This window comes from Quercus robur, chromosome 1 (assembly GCF_932294415.1).
Source record: "Quercus robur chromosome 1, dhQueRobu3.1, whole genome shotgun sequence".
Classification (NCBI taxonomy): Eukaryota; Viridiplantae; Streptophyta; class Magnoliopsida; order Fagales; family Fagaceae; genus Quercus; species Quercus robur.
In genome coordinates, this window is record NC_065534.1 from 19077605 (window position 1) to 19093274 (window position 15670).

The following is a 15670-nucleotide window of genomic DNA, read 5'->3' on the forward strand; positions in this document are numbered from 1 at the left end:
CCTTGAACCTCCAAGGGATGCAACCGGAGAAGGCCCCCACAAATCAGTGTGTACTAACTCCAATTTTTCAGCCTTCGGTGTTCTGCCAGTTTTCAAGAAGCTCACCTTTTTCTGCTTTCCTAAGATGCAACTTTCACACATGTCAAAATCAATGGACTTCAATTCTGGTAATTTTCCTTTTGACAGCAGCATCTTCATCCCTTTCTCACTCATGTGACCAAGTCTTCGGTGCCATAGGCTTGTATCAGTACTTGCATCAGCAACTGCAATTGTGTCTCTTGGACTTGAGGTCATGTACAGAGTACCAGTTTTCTTTCCACGAGCCAATACCCTAGCTCCCTTTGTAACCTTCCAAGTACCACCAACAAATAGTATTGCATGTTCTTCATCATCAAGTTGTCCAACAGAAATCAGATTCCTCCTCAGGTCAGGAATATGTCGAATCTTCTCCAGTAACCAAACAGACCCATTGGGCAACAATATTCGAACATCTCCCATACCCACAACATCCAAGGCTGAACCATCAGCCAAATACACCTTACCAAAATCACCTGCAACATAATTCTGTATGATTTCTCGGTGTGGAGTGGTATGAAACGAAGCTCCTGAATCCAAAACCCAATCATCAAGTGGACTGTCTACTGCAAGAAGTAATGCATCCTGTACCTCTTCTGTTACAGCATTAGCAGAATCATCTTCATTATTCTTCTTAGGACTTTTGCATTGATTCCTAAAGTGACCTGTTTTCCCACAATTCCAGCATTGTACTTGTTGGCCTGATCTAGATTTACTTCTGTTCCTATTAGAATTTCTGGATTTTGATCTGCCCCGATTTGAATTTCTGTTATTACCTCTGCCTCTTGTCTCAAGGTTTAGGGCAGAACCAGATCCTGAGGATTCACCTGCATCTCTTCTGCGAATCTCCTCAGCCAGAATTAAATCTCGTATATCATTGTACTTGAGTTTTTCCTTTCCTGTAGAATTGCTTACTGCCATCCTCATTGCCTCCCAACTGTTTGGCAAAGAAGCCAAGACGATCAGAGCACGAATCTCATCATCAAAATCAATTTCTACAGACGACAATTGATTTGTAATAGTATTAAATTCATTCAGATGTTGTGCTACTGATGCATTCTCTGCCATCTTCAGATTAAACAGTTTCTTCATCAAGTGCACCTTATTGTTTGCTGACGGCTTTTCATACATACCAGACAAAGCCTTCATCAGATCTGCTGTGGTCTTCTCCTTTACAACATTGTGTGCAACAGACCTAGACAGAGTTAACCTGATAACTCCTAGTACCTGTCTGTCAAGAAGAGCCCATTCCTCAGCCTTCATAGCCTCAGGTTTTTCCCCTAGAAGCGGTTGATGCAATTTCCTCCCATAAAGGTAATCCTCAATCTGCATCCTCCAATACGCAAAGTCTGTGCCATCAAACTTTTCTATTCCAGACGCCTTTCCTGCTTCCTCTGTCATTGCTCCCACTCAAACCTAACCCTAGGCTCTGATACCAGTTGTAGGGAATTTAACCAAAAATCCCAACCTGTGAGAAACAAAACAAATAGAGAAAACACACGTCAAAGAAAATAATCACACGCACAAGAGAATATTTACGTGGTTCGGCAATTTGCCTACGTCCACGGAGTTGCAGGGATTTCACTATTATCAGGGAAAATACAATAGTGCACAAGAACACTCTCAAGAAACCCAAATCCCAATTACACCCTAACACTCTCTCACAGAAAAAATAAGAATAGAAGTTGACTGCCTCTCTTTTCTCTATTTTCTCTCATGTGGCTTGCTCACTAGGTTAATTAGGATTTCTCTCTTTTAATCTCACGGCTGCACCTGCTTGCACTTAATACAATATATATATATGTATATGTTAAAGTCGGTAGAGACAAAAAGAAAAAGGTTTCCTATTACAAATAGGATTTGGCAACTAAGGACCGACGTGGGCTTGTGGCAATTCAAGCCACACGGCCCACTTCAACACACCCTTATTCCCAAATGCAAGAACCCTGAAGCTTTCAATCACTATCATCCAATTAGCTTATGCAATACGGTTTATAAAATTGAATCTAATTGGTTTGACCAGTTTAATTATGAGGATTAACCACAAGCAACCCTGGTGCTTAAAATGTAGGGACATCACAGAATAATCATCCCTAAATAAAATTAATTCATACTTTTGCCAAAACAAAGGATCCATCTACTACAAGATTCTATTTCGCAGAGTGATTAGGAACATAATCTACATGCTACATGACTTAACATATAAAAAAAAAAAAATTGATAAAATAAATCTTAATGAGTAAATACAACTGTAGATTGACGAGAGGACGACTTTTGCCCCAAACAGAAGTATGCCAACATTTTTGACCATTTGTTTTGGATGCAATTTTCATGCCTGTACATTTGAATCTTCCATGAATTAATTGAAACGATAAATATCAACAATAGGTTAAGAACATTGAATCATCACAAAGTCATTGAAGAAAACCCGAAGTCTTGTTTTCAGCAATAGAATAGAGAATAAAGTCAATCTTCATAGTTTGCAAAGAAAACATAATAATAAAGGGGTCAACTTCATCTTTACTTTAACAAAATGTTCCACATTTCTTCCTACTAGTAGATTTGTCATTATACAGTGTCATTGAATATATTAATTTTATACACACTTCATACCATGGCTTTAGCACTATCACATCTTCTCTCTTTGCATCTTGTTCTGTTGCTACCATATTCCACCATTGCTCAAACTTCCAGAAACCAATCTCCAGGATCATCTCTTACAACACAAGAAAAAGATTCTTACAGGGCATCGCCCTCTGGTGACTTTGCTTTTGGTTTCCAACAAATTGCGAAAGGAGGCTATCTACTAGCCATTTGGTTCAACAAAATACCTGAAAAATCCACTGTTTGGTCAGCCACTGGAGATAATCTTGTGCCAACAGGATCCAAAGTTGAACTTACCAAAGATGGCCAATTTGTACTCAGTGACCCAATAGGCAAAGAGATATGGAAGCCTGAGTTAAACCTTTTAGGAGTTCTTTATGCAGCCATGCTTGACACTGGAAACTTTGTGCTGGCAAGCCAGGACACTGCGCATTTGTGGCAGAGTTTTGATCATCCAACTGCAATGTTACCTACACAAAAGAAGAGTTTGGGCAGCAAGCTTGTTGCTCAGTACTTAGAAATGAATTACTCCAATGGAAGGTTCCAGTTCACACTGAAATTAGACGGAAATCTTGTGCTTCAAACAAGAGCTTACCCCATGGATAATAATTATGTTGATTATTGGCCTAGGCCAGAATAATTTGTAGGCAGCGGCTTTCAGATGGTCTTTAACAAGTCTGGCTCTATAAACTTTACAACAAGAAATGGAAGTATAGTTAACACGATATCATCAAGTCCTAGTTCTACGCAGGACTTCTATCAAAGAGCACTCATGGAATATGATGGTATCTTAAGGCATTATGTCTACCCAAAAAGCAGCTCTTGGAGTTGGCCTATGACTTGGTCTTCTTTGTCAAGCTTCATACCTTCAAATATATGCAATTTTGTGGACATAGAACTTGGTGGTGGTGCTTGTGGGTATAACAGCTACTACAGATTAGGAGATGATGAATGACCAAATTGCTTATGCCCTGATAAATACTCCTTCATTGATCCAAATGATGTTTTGACGGCGATTTTGGCCCATTAGCATTTATTATTAAAATATTTAGGCCCGAAACACTGTTTGGGAAATATATAGCAATATGCCACTTTTTTAGGTACTCGAGCTTGCCAAGCTCGAGTACCATGTTTTTTTAATCCACTATCGCCCCATATTCAAGGAACCCTATAGTGGCGTTTTTAAGCCCTATAGTGACGTTTTCGGGCCAAAAAACGCCACTATAGGGCCCCTTGAACCTGTTTTGGGGACTTATAAAAAAATTTTGCAGGAAAACGCCGCTATAGGGCCCGAAAACGTCACTATAGGGCTTAAAAACGCCACTATAGGGCCCCTTGAACCTGTTATGGGGACTTATAAAAAAATTTTGCAGGAAAACGCCGCTATAGGGCCCGAAAACGTCACTATAGGGCTTAAAAACGCCACTATAGGGCCCCTTGAACCTGTTATGGGGACTTACAAAAAAAATTTTGCAGGAAAACGCCGCTATAGGGCCCGAAAACGTCACTATAGGGCCCCTTAACCTGGTATGGGGGCTTAAAAACGCCGCTATAGGGCCCGAAAACGTCACTATAGGGCTTAAAAACGCCACTATAGGGCTCCTTGAATATGGGGCGATAGTGGATTAAAAAAACATGGTACTCGAGCTTGCTAAGCTCGAGTACCTAAAAAAGTGGTATATTGCTATATATTTCCCAAACAGTGTTTCGGGCCTAAATATTTTAAAAATAAATGCTAATGGGCCAAAATCGCCATGTTTTGACAGGTTGCAAACAGAACTTTTTTTCACAAAGTTGTGATGAAGCATTGCCAAAATCAGATCTTTTTTATTTTAAGCCCATGCCGAATATAGACTGGCCCAGCTAGACTGATTATGAACGCTTTGGAGGCAAAACTGAGGATTCGTGCAGAGCATCTTGCTTGGGTGATTGCTTCTATGTTGCTGCAGTTTATAGAAATGGGGACTGTTGGAAGAAGAAATTTCCTCTCGCAAATGGGAGGTTAGATTCCACTTATAAAGGAACAACTCTAATCAAAATAAGAAAGGAAAATTCTACTTTGAAGGATCCAAGTGCAGAAAAGAAGAATAAAGATCACTCTGATGTGATACTCATTGTGTCGGTGCTTCTTAGTAGCTCAGTGTTTCTAAACTTACTCTTTCTGTTGGCTGCCTTTCTACTTGTTTTTTGTTTCAAATATTGGAAACTAAAGGCCCTTCAACTAGGCCTAGTCATGTCATGCATGAATTTGCGAAGTTACACTTATGGGGAACTAACAGAAGCCACAAATGGGTTCAGGGGAGAGTTTGGAAAGGGTGCCTTTGCAAAAGTTTACAAAAGGGTACTAGGATCTGAGGACAGAAAATTAGATGCAGTTAAAAGGTTGAATGATATGGTGAGAGAAGGTGATTTGGAGTTCAAAACTGAAGTAAATGCTATTGGCAGAACAAACCACAGAAATTTGGTCCAACTGCTAGGATTATACAATGAGGGGCAGCACCGGCTGCTTGTATATGAATTCATGAGCAATGGTTCTGTAGCAAGCTTCCTTTTTGGGGGTTCACGGCCAAATTGGTACCAAAGAATTCAAATTGCATTAGGAACTGCAAAAGGGCTCTTTTACTTGCAAGAAGAATGCAGCACCCAAATCATACTGAAAGTTCAAAAAACGTGTACAAAACACCTTTGAACGTTTAGACCCCCAAATTACAACTTAACCAATACAAGCAATATGTCAAACAACTAGTGTGCGGAAACTTAACACATGCTATAATATGAAATTGGTTAAAAACTATCTAAGCCATAATAAAATAAAATCACAGCAGATAATATAAAGGCAAAGATAGAGAGGAAGGAAGATGCAAACACAAAGACAACACGCGATGTGTTATCGAAGAGGAAACCGAAGTCCTCGGCGAAAAACCTCTCCGCCGCCCTCCAAGCGGTAATCAATCCACTAGAAAATACAGTTGGGATACAAGGACAGCAATAGACCCTCCAAGCCTAATCTACCCAGTGCACCTAAGCCCTCCAAGCTTCTTGCTCCAACGAGGTTGCGCCGAACCTTTTTTTTTTCTAGCTTCCCGGATTCCGCTACTAGACCATAGCATCAACCAATGAGATTGGTTCCTTCCTAACTGCTTCCCAGAAATCCAAACGACTGTCTCACAGTGATGATGATGGTGAGAACCAGGTTTGGTATAATGCCTCTCAAGGATTTGACAATGGAGAGGAAGAGAGTTGAGGAATTTGAAGAGACTCTAAGGTAGAGATTGTGGGTGAAGCAATCTGGTTTTTCTTTAGGGTTTCTCTCTCAAAATTCTCTCTGGAAGCTCTCTTTCAATCGTGGGTAAAAGGGGTATTTATACTGGAGTGGGAGAGGAATGTGAAACGTCAGGTTTTACAAAAACAGGGGTGGCTCGCGGCTTGACCTCGCAGCTTGACCAAGTCGCGAGATCCAGTCGCGAGTTAACCGTATGGCCAGTTGTCCTGTTTTGTCCTGTAGTGCTCCAGCTAGCATGACTGTTCATCTTCCAGCATGCTTGGCACGTGTGCTGCTTCTGGCGGCTTGCAGCCACGAGTCACCCGCGAGTCCCAGCCGCGAGTCTCTGTTTTCTTGCACACTCTTGAGCAAACTTCACTCTATCTCACTCACTACCCTTACAACAAACCCACCTAAATACAGGGTTACTAAATGCTGAATTACAAGCAAATTTGGCACAGAATAAAGCCAATTAGATGGTTGAATAAATTCAACCTTACAATCTCCCCCTTTGGCTATTCCGTGACAAAACCCTAAAACAGACTCTAGACTTAACATGTGAGTTAGGAACAGTTGAACAAAACTCACTCACACCTAACTCTAGAAGCTGTGAAGCACTTGAATCATATGAACATAATACTCCTGAAACACAACAATACACCATGATCATTGTAAGCAGAAAATTATAAATGCATATGAAACAGGCAATATGTGATCAAGCAAAGATGGAGTTAATAAACAAACCATGGCTTGATCAACCAAGTGAACACCATAAGGTAGTGATCACAGTGCTCATTCACACTTGGAATGAACACAAGGACATACAAGTTAACAAGTACAAGGCAAGACACTTGTATGCTCAACACTCAACCAATGCATAACACACAAGGCATATGCATCTAAGAACAATCCTACAGGGGCACAAGAGTGACAGTACATAAACCAAAATGCAGAACATTTAGATTAAAGTACTGATTTCAACATAGCATAAAGGCTGCATTTAGCAAGGTACATACCATAAAGCCTACAAACTATGCATAAAACATTAACCCTAAAAGCTTACAAAAGCACATGGGTACAAAACAATAACATCCTGAATAACAGTTTACAAAACACAATATATCAACTTAAAGAAAAAAATTGAAACTGAAAAAGAATGTAAAGACACTCCCCCTTAAGTAATATTCTCCCCCTTTGATATATTCTCCCCCTTTGATGAATGCTTTTCTCCCCCTTACTGAATGCTCTCCCCCTTTTTGTCACGAATAGCTAAACACTCTCGTCCAACTTTCGTTGAATCTCATCTAGCTGATTCTCCATAGTCTCGAGGCGCATTTGGACATGGTTGTTTGTGGAGTAGAGAAGTGCCACAAGCTCATCAACGCGTTTCTGAATATGCTCAAGTACACTGCCGACTCTATCAGTATGAGGAGCAGTCTGTGCTTGTGGAATACTAGCCGGTGAAGCTTCAGGAGCAGCACGTGATGTAGATGTGGTATGTGCAGGTGTCTCTGAGTCAGGGGCAGATGGAGTAACTGGAGAGATGTGAGCACTTCTTGGTGATTTAGAGGAGTGACTTCTGCTAGCTTGAAGAGTGAACAAGGAAATGGGACGTTGACGAGTCAACATTTTTCCATCTGCAGGAGGAATAATGCCTGCATGAAGAATGAGCTTCATGATGAGACTACAAAATGGAATAATTCCTCGAGCTGCAGATCGACACGCGGTCTTCCTCAAGGTGTAGTAGATGTGAGCACATATATCAATGGGGGCTCCTGTAATAAGGTCACAAAGAAATAGAGCTCTCCCAAGATTGATGAATGTAGTGTTGGACAGTGGGTAGAGATTGGTGAACATGATCAACTTCAGTGTGGTCAGCTCAGGTGCAAACTTTGCGGTGCTGATGGATGTTCCTGCACTGGATACTTCATGATCGTGTCCTAGGATTTGTAAAATTTCTCCAACTTCTGGATTTCGTTCATGATCTGCGATGGAGTCTGGGGTAACACTAAACTCTGTTCCTCTGACCCAGAAAATGAGTTGAGGTCCAAGATCAGTTGCATTGGAGAAGCATTCTTTGACCAGCTCATCCATTGGATCATCAAAGTTCCCGAACAAGTTTGCCCAATCTCGTTTCTCAAAGATTCGAGGGATGAAAGTGGTCCCTAAAGTGTTGAACTCTACCACCCGTTCCACTATAGTGGTTGACTTGTCAAACACATTTGAGTAGGCGTGTGAGTTAAGCGGAAGTCTGAACCTATCCTCATTGGGATCTTGAGATGCCTGAGATGATAGACGAGTCCTTTTAGCAACTGGTGTTGCTGGTTCGTCAGCAACAATGTCTTTACCCCTGGAAGATCGACGAGACATCTGCAAGAGAACAGGCCCACAGCAAAGAACCAAACAACAATACCACACAAGATAATTGTTAACAAGATTCAGTGTAAACAAAATTTCAATATATAAACACAAACTGAGGATAGTGCCGACCCAACCAAACTTCCAACAATACAAAGAAGCACAAAATAACAGGTGCAGCAAAATGGTGATAGTGCACCAAGACATAGAAAGACAACACAACTGACAAAACTATCAATGAGACATGTTATCATGACCATGATATGGAAACAGATACAGCATTCGAACAATTAGAGCAGATAACATAAATCACTCCATCAGAGATATGAACAAGGGAAAATTTTTCAATATGACGAAACCAATCAACCACACTAGAGCACATGGTTTAGAGACATACATTATGTTATCATAAAAACTCAGTAACCAAAACCAAACACCAACATCAAAATTTAAGTAAGTGAAATGAGTAAGTCAAATAGACACCAAACCCATTTAAGAAAAGATTTTCAGACTCAATAATAGGCAAAAATCAGAACAATGAAAAACACATTGTGACCGCTCAGCATGAAAACAGGAGAGAACAATATCAAACGCGACACTCCATACCCATTACACAAAGAGAGAAGTATTACGAACATACTAACAGTCCAAACGGTAACAAAAATATGCAGGAAAAAGAAAATGGGATAGAGAAAGCAAAACCCATACCTTTTCTTGATGATTTGGATAAGAAATGAAGCACCAATGAGGTTTGAAAATGGATTCACGAAGTGTTTGGAAAGAAGAGAGTTTAGAGAGAAGATGAACAGTTCCAAAAGTTCGAGGGAAAACTGAAAAGAGGTTTAAAAACTGCTCCTGTTTCTGCAAAACACGCGTTTTTCGCGACTTGATTAAGTCGCCACACAGTCGCCAGCTCAAGCCGCCAAAGCACTCAAGAACAAAAATTTGAAAAAATTTTCTAAGTGTTTTTCGCGACTGGAAGGTCTACCCGCGAGTGAGTCGCGAGCTGAGCCGCGAAAATCTCTGAGTGAACCTCGCGACTGGACCTTCCACTCGCGAACAAGTCGCCAAAAATGACCAGCGAAGATGCGACTGAGGCTCGCGACTTGACATACCCGCGACTGAGCCGCCAAAACAGGGCAAAACTGTATTTTTGAAATTTTCAGATTTTTCAAACAAAATACTTTCCAAAAACACCTAAAACACTCAAAAATATTTTTGTGCTTGAATTAACAAAGATTGAGCATGTGAAAACACATTTCATCAAGTACAATCACACAAATGAATATGTCATTTATTGAACATATACTTGTGTGTTGTGTGTGGATAACAACAATGAGATAGTCCTTCGTCTAATGTGAAGCTTCAATGATCGATTCAACCAAGGCATACACAATTAGCACTAGATCATGTGACCTATCTCAATTATAGAAATATGTATATATGACCTCCCACACAACTTGATAACATAACTTGGAGCTTTACATTTTACTCCACTTTTAGTCATAACATTTGATCTTTTTGATCTTTTTGAGGCAATCACCTCTCATTGTGAGAGTGATATTTGACATTTCACTTTAATGATCAAGCCTTCGGCTTTTTGAATAAACAATCACTTTAATATAAGGTCGCTTACCCTTTTTCCTAGTCAAATACTAGAATGTGCGACAGGCTTTTGCAGCTCAATATCTCTTTTCATTTGGAGATTTACATTTGGTGAGCTCTTTTTAGCAAAACAAAAATAAAAAGTGGGAAGATATATAGACACAAGTCTATGCATGTCTCAAGATCAACATAACCATTCACTAATCATTCATGACAAGTTTGAAGATCTATTTACAACAATCACATAGATTTCAAGATTTTTCCCACAGTGATATGAGTGCATGAAAACAAGCAATGCTCGAAAATGCACAAAGCCATTAGCACAAAGGTACAAGGCAAAACAAGTTTTGAGACAAAACTCAACAAAGTCAATCAAGCTTTTTGATTTTCTAATTTTTATGTGATTTTTTGGATTTTTGACACAAGAAACAAAAAGATTGATAAAACAAAATTAAAGATATTCACAAGAAGACAAGCAAACAACTAACATCAAAAACAGCAAACAAACCAAACAAACATAGTCGCAAAGCATAGGAAGTATTAATGCATGGACATGTTGTAATGCTTATGCATGAGTACCCTTTTTCACCCACACGTCACTTGCGTTTGGGGTGATTTCCTTATGGGATTGGGTACGGGAGTTAGGGCTTTCAAACCTTCGTGAGAAGCTTTCCAAGCAGTTGGTGAATGCACCAATCATCTTCATCATGTTCATCATTCCGGGATCTCCATTTTGATCTCTAGATTGATCACCTGCCCAAATTCTCCTATCATTTCTGGGTCCTCCTGACCTCTGAGGAGTTGCACTGTTCTTTGCTCTCAGCTTTTGGCAATTTGGTCGAGTATGCCCTTGAAGTCCGCAATAATGGCACACATAAGTTCCTCTAGGACCTCTTTGTGGTCGTGGACGTGACTTGGCACGAGATTCAGACCTGCCCACAGACTGATTACGGGGATTCAGCATCCGTTGGTTCACCACATTCTTCTTCTCCTCCACCTCGAGCTTCTCACCAGTAGGGTCAGCTACAACTGGATCTTTGGCCTTTACAAACTTCACTTCTTTAGTGACATTTCCAGATGAACTACTTCCTCCGGTATATCCCAATCCGGATTTGTCTGAAAAGCTCTTTTGAGATGAGATAACATCATCTAGCTTCTTGGTGGTGACCCTCTCTATTTTAACATTCGCTTGCACAACCTCATTCTCAAGAAATCTCACTTTTGTGTAAGCTTCGGACAACTCACCATTCAGTGTTTCTATCTCACATTTGGCCTCCCTATATCGAATTAGGAGACTTTTGTAGTCCTCCTCAGCCTTCTTCATCTTTCTCACAGCAACCTTGGCCACCCTTGTGTACTCACCCGACTTCTCCAAGAGTGAGTTATAATTCTCTTGAAGACCAGCTGTGCTTTCATCTTCTTCAACTTCTGATTCTTCAACAATTCCTAGTGATTCATCATCACTATGTTCTCCAAGGTCTCGTACAAGCAGATTCAACTCATCCGAAGACTCAACATGAGCAATAGTCATAAAAGCTGAATAGTTCCCCTCTCCATCACAGCTCTCTTCAGATTCTGAGTCAGACGAATCTGAGTCACTCAAGGTCGTGGCATACACTTTACCTTTCGATTTCAAATAATTCGGACATTCCTTCTTAAAGTGTCCATGCTCGTTACATTCGAAACAAGTGACACATTGTGTGGGTTGGGATTCTTTTCTATCTTTCTTTTTGAAATCCCTCTTCTCCCTTCTAGAACTTTGGAATTTTCTTTTATCATCAAATTTGCCATTATTTTTGAATTTCAAAAACTTTCTGAAATTTTTGACAAGGTAGGCTACATCTTTGTCAACCACATCTTCTCCCGATGAGTCTTGATCTTCCACCTTCTCATTAATGGTCTTTAGAGCAAGGGATTTACTCTTCCGTTGATTGGGCAGCGACATTTCATAAGTCTGCAGAGAACCAACCAGCTCCTGTACTTTGATGTCATCAAGATCTTTGCTCTCTTCAATTGCTGTCACTTTAGCACGAAAACTTTCCGGCAATGATCGAAGGATCTTCCTTACAATCTTTGAGTCTTCCGTTTTCTCCCCCAAGTTGAACTTACTGACCACCACCTCATTTAGCTTCCCATAGAAAGAGTCAAAAGACTCATCCTCACTCATTTTGAGCTCCTCAAACCAAGTGGTCAGCATTTGTAACTTGGTGTCTTTCACTTTCTTCGTGCCTTCATAAGTTGTTTCCAGAATCTCTCATGCATCTTTGGCAATGGTAATGTGAGAAATCCTGTGAAATTCATCTGGAGACACACCACAGAAAATAGTATTGAGTGCTTTACTGTTAGCATTAGATGCAGCAAGTGCTGCCTTATCCCATGTGGATTTGGCTGTCTCAGGTTTGGTCCAACCAATCTCAACAGCATCCCAAACGGATTCATCAATAGAACACAGAAAAGCTCTCATACGAACCTTCCAAAAAGCATAGTTACTACCATCAAAATATGGAGGTGCATTTAGGGATTGAGACCTATCCATCTCAAACGGGAGTCAAGGATTACACAATGGTAATAAAACCAATAGCAGTGTACCCGCTCTGATACCAATTGAAAGTTCAAAAAACGTGTACAAAACACCTTTGAACGTTTAGACCCCCAAATTACAACTTAACCAATACAAGCAATATGTCAAACAACTAGTGTGCGGAAACTTAACACATGCTATAATATGAAATTGGTTAAAAACTATCTAAGCCATAATAAAATAAAACTACAGCAGATAATATAAAGGCAAAGATAGAGAGGAAGGAAGATGCAAACACAAAGACAACACGCGATGTGTTATCGAAGAGGAAACCGAAGTCCTCGGCGAAAAACCTCTCCGCCGCCCTCCAAGCGGTAATCAATCCACTAGAAAATATAGTTGGGATACAAGGACAGCAATAGACCTTCCAAGCCTAATCTACCCAGTGCACCTAAGCCCTCCAAGCTTCTTGCTCCAACGAGGTTGTGCCGAACCTTTTTCTTTTCTAGCTTCCCGGATTCCGCTACTAGACCATAGCATCAACCAATGAAGATTGGTTCCTTCCTAACTGCTTCCCAGAAATCCAAACGACTGTCTCACAGTGATGATGATGGTGAGAACCAGGTTTGGTATAATGCCTCTCAAGGATTTGACAATGGAGAGGAAGAGAGTTGAGGAATTTGAAGAGACTCTAAGGTAGAGATTGTGGGTGAAGCAATCTGGTTTTTCTTTAGGGTTTCTCTCTCAAAATTCTCTCTGGAAGCTCTCTTTCAATCGTGGGTAAAAGGGGTATTTATACTGGAGTGGGAGAGGAATGTGAAACGTCAGGTTTTACAAAAACAGGGGTGGCTCGCGGCTTGACCTCGCGGCTTGACCAAGTCGCGAGATCCAGTCGCGAGTTAACCGTATGGCCAGTTGTCTTGTTTTGTCCTGTAGTGCTCCAGCTAGCATGACTGTTCATCTTCCAGCATGCTTGGCACATGTGCTGCTTCTGGCGGCTTGCAGCCGTGAGTCACCCGCGAGTCCCAGCCGCGAGTCTCTGTTTTCTTGCACACTCTTGAGCAAACTTCACTCTATTTCACTCACTACCCTTACAACAAACCCACCTAAATACAGGGTTACTAAATGCTGAATTACAAGCAAATTTGACACGGAATAAAGCCAATTAGATGGTTGAATAAATTCAACCTTACACATACATTGTGATATCTAGCCACAGAACATCCTCCTAGATGACTCTTTTACAGCTAGAATTTCTGACTTTGGATTAGCCAGGCTTTCGAAAACGGACTAGACTCGAACTACTATTGGGATTTGGGGAACTAAAGGGTATGTATCCCTAAATGGTTTAGAAAAATTCCTGTTACTGCCAAGGTGGATGTTTATTGCTTTGGCATTTTGTTGCTAGAGATCATTTGTTGCCAGAAGAATTTTGAAGCAGAGGAACGGGATGAGAATCTTATGATACTAGCTGACTGGGCATATGATTGCTATGCAGACAAGAAACTGAATCTGTTAGTGGAGAATGATGAGGAGGCAACTGATGACACGAAGAGAGTGAAACAATATGTAATGATTGCAATATGGTGCATTTAGGAGGACCCATCGCTAAGGCCAACAATGAAGAAAGTGGTACAGATGATGGAAGGAGTTGTTGAAGTCTCAGTGCCTCCAGGTCCATCCTCATTTATTAGTTCAATCTAAATCCTTTAATATAATTAATTTTTTAGCTTTATTAAGTCATTAGTCATGTTTAATAATCAATACAATTAGGAATAGTATACTCATGAATGAATGATGATATCTATCCCAAGACTCTCAATAAAATGACTACTTTTCTTTGTCAAATAATTCTTTATATGAAATTTGTATTTTGCTAGATAAAGTTTCCCTTAGTACTGCAAAAAATTGTTTCTTTTCTGTTGAGTATTGAGCCACCATAAAACTAATACAAAACCCAACAGTTAATGGCATAACTAATAAGGATTGAAAAACCAAGTATCATATTATGGGCAAAAATTTGCCTCACTTGCAGAATCCCACCACCAATTTTAGCAAACTCCAATTGACAAGATCAGGACAATGACTAGTGTCTACTAGACTCTAGAACTAATCGGAGCCACAATGTTTGACATATTTTTCTGTGCAAATTATTTTTAGGTAGGCCTTCTTAGATGAAATCTGGTTAGACTTAGCAAAGACCTAAACTACTGTCCTACACCTTTGTAAAACTGCCTTATGACAAATGTTATAAAGAGATCATCTAGACATTTATAAGTATTCATTAGTGCCATATAAGGATCCGAAATGGGGTATAGAAGGAATGGTACAGTGAATTGGAATTACAATCATGCCATCTTTGTACTTATCTGTTATTCCGTGTGAATATGAGAATATATTACCATTAAAAGCATTCGATTAAATGATTGATCATTGAAAAACGAAAAACAAATGACAAATTAATAATGACCCAAGTGACCAAACAGCCATAAGAACAAATCCAAAGATAATAAGAAGATGGGCCACACTAGATCGAATTTCAGCCAAGCATAGACCCTTTTGCTACACAAGAGTGAGAGAGAGAGAGAGGGAAATTCATAGCTTGCTGACCTTGTAGTCCTGGACTAGCTAAGAATTTCCCGTGCTTTGCTTTCATGATTCGGTGATCGCCCACCTTCATTTGAACATCTTTGGTCGAGGAGGGTCGTTGATCATAAACCGCGATGGATGATGATAAACTGAAGTAGGACTATTATTAGGGCACGAACATAGTTTTTGGACCTAGCAGTCCATGGGTCTGAAAGATCCTCCAAGTCTGTTTCAGGCTTGGGCTTTAAAGGGTCTTGGGCAGGAACATAGATAGAGAGCTTTTAGAGAGAGAGAGAGAGAGAGAGAGAGAGAGAGAGAGAGAGAGAGAGATATGGCAATGGCAATGGCGCTTCGCAAGCTTGCCTCATCCATTGATTAGTCGATTCGCCCTCTCTTCAATGGAGGTTCCCTCTATTACATGGTTTTCTTTCTTTCTCTTTCTGCCTAAACATTTCCTTTCTTACAACTTTATTATCGTTGGTTTTGTTTCATAATTGATAGTCATCTTTGCCAAATAAGGCTGTGTACAACAAGGAAAAAACCCGTGTCACTGTAAGCTTATTTCTTAAAGATCTATAGTTCCACTCGGATTTTTATTTTTTTTTAAAACACAATTTTCAAATAATTTTGTTAGTTAGCACATTTTAAAAACTATT

General features: G+C 40.1%; 1 pseudogene; it reads left to right on the plus strand.

Annotated features, from left to right (window-relative positions):
• The first annotated feature begins 1633 nt into the window (after positions 1-1633).
• On the plus strand, positions 1634-14264 carry LOC126728095 (G-type lectin S-receptor-like serine/threonine-protein kinase LECRK3; annotated as a pseudogene).
• Positions 14265-15670: the final 1406 nt, after the last annotated feature.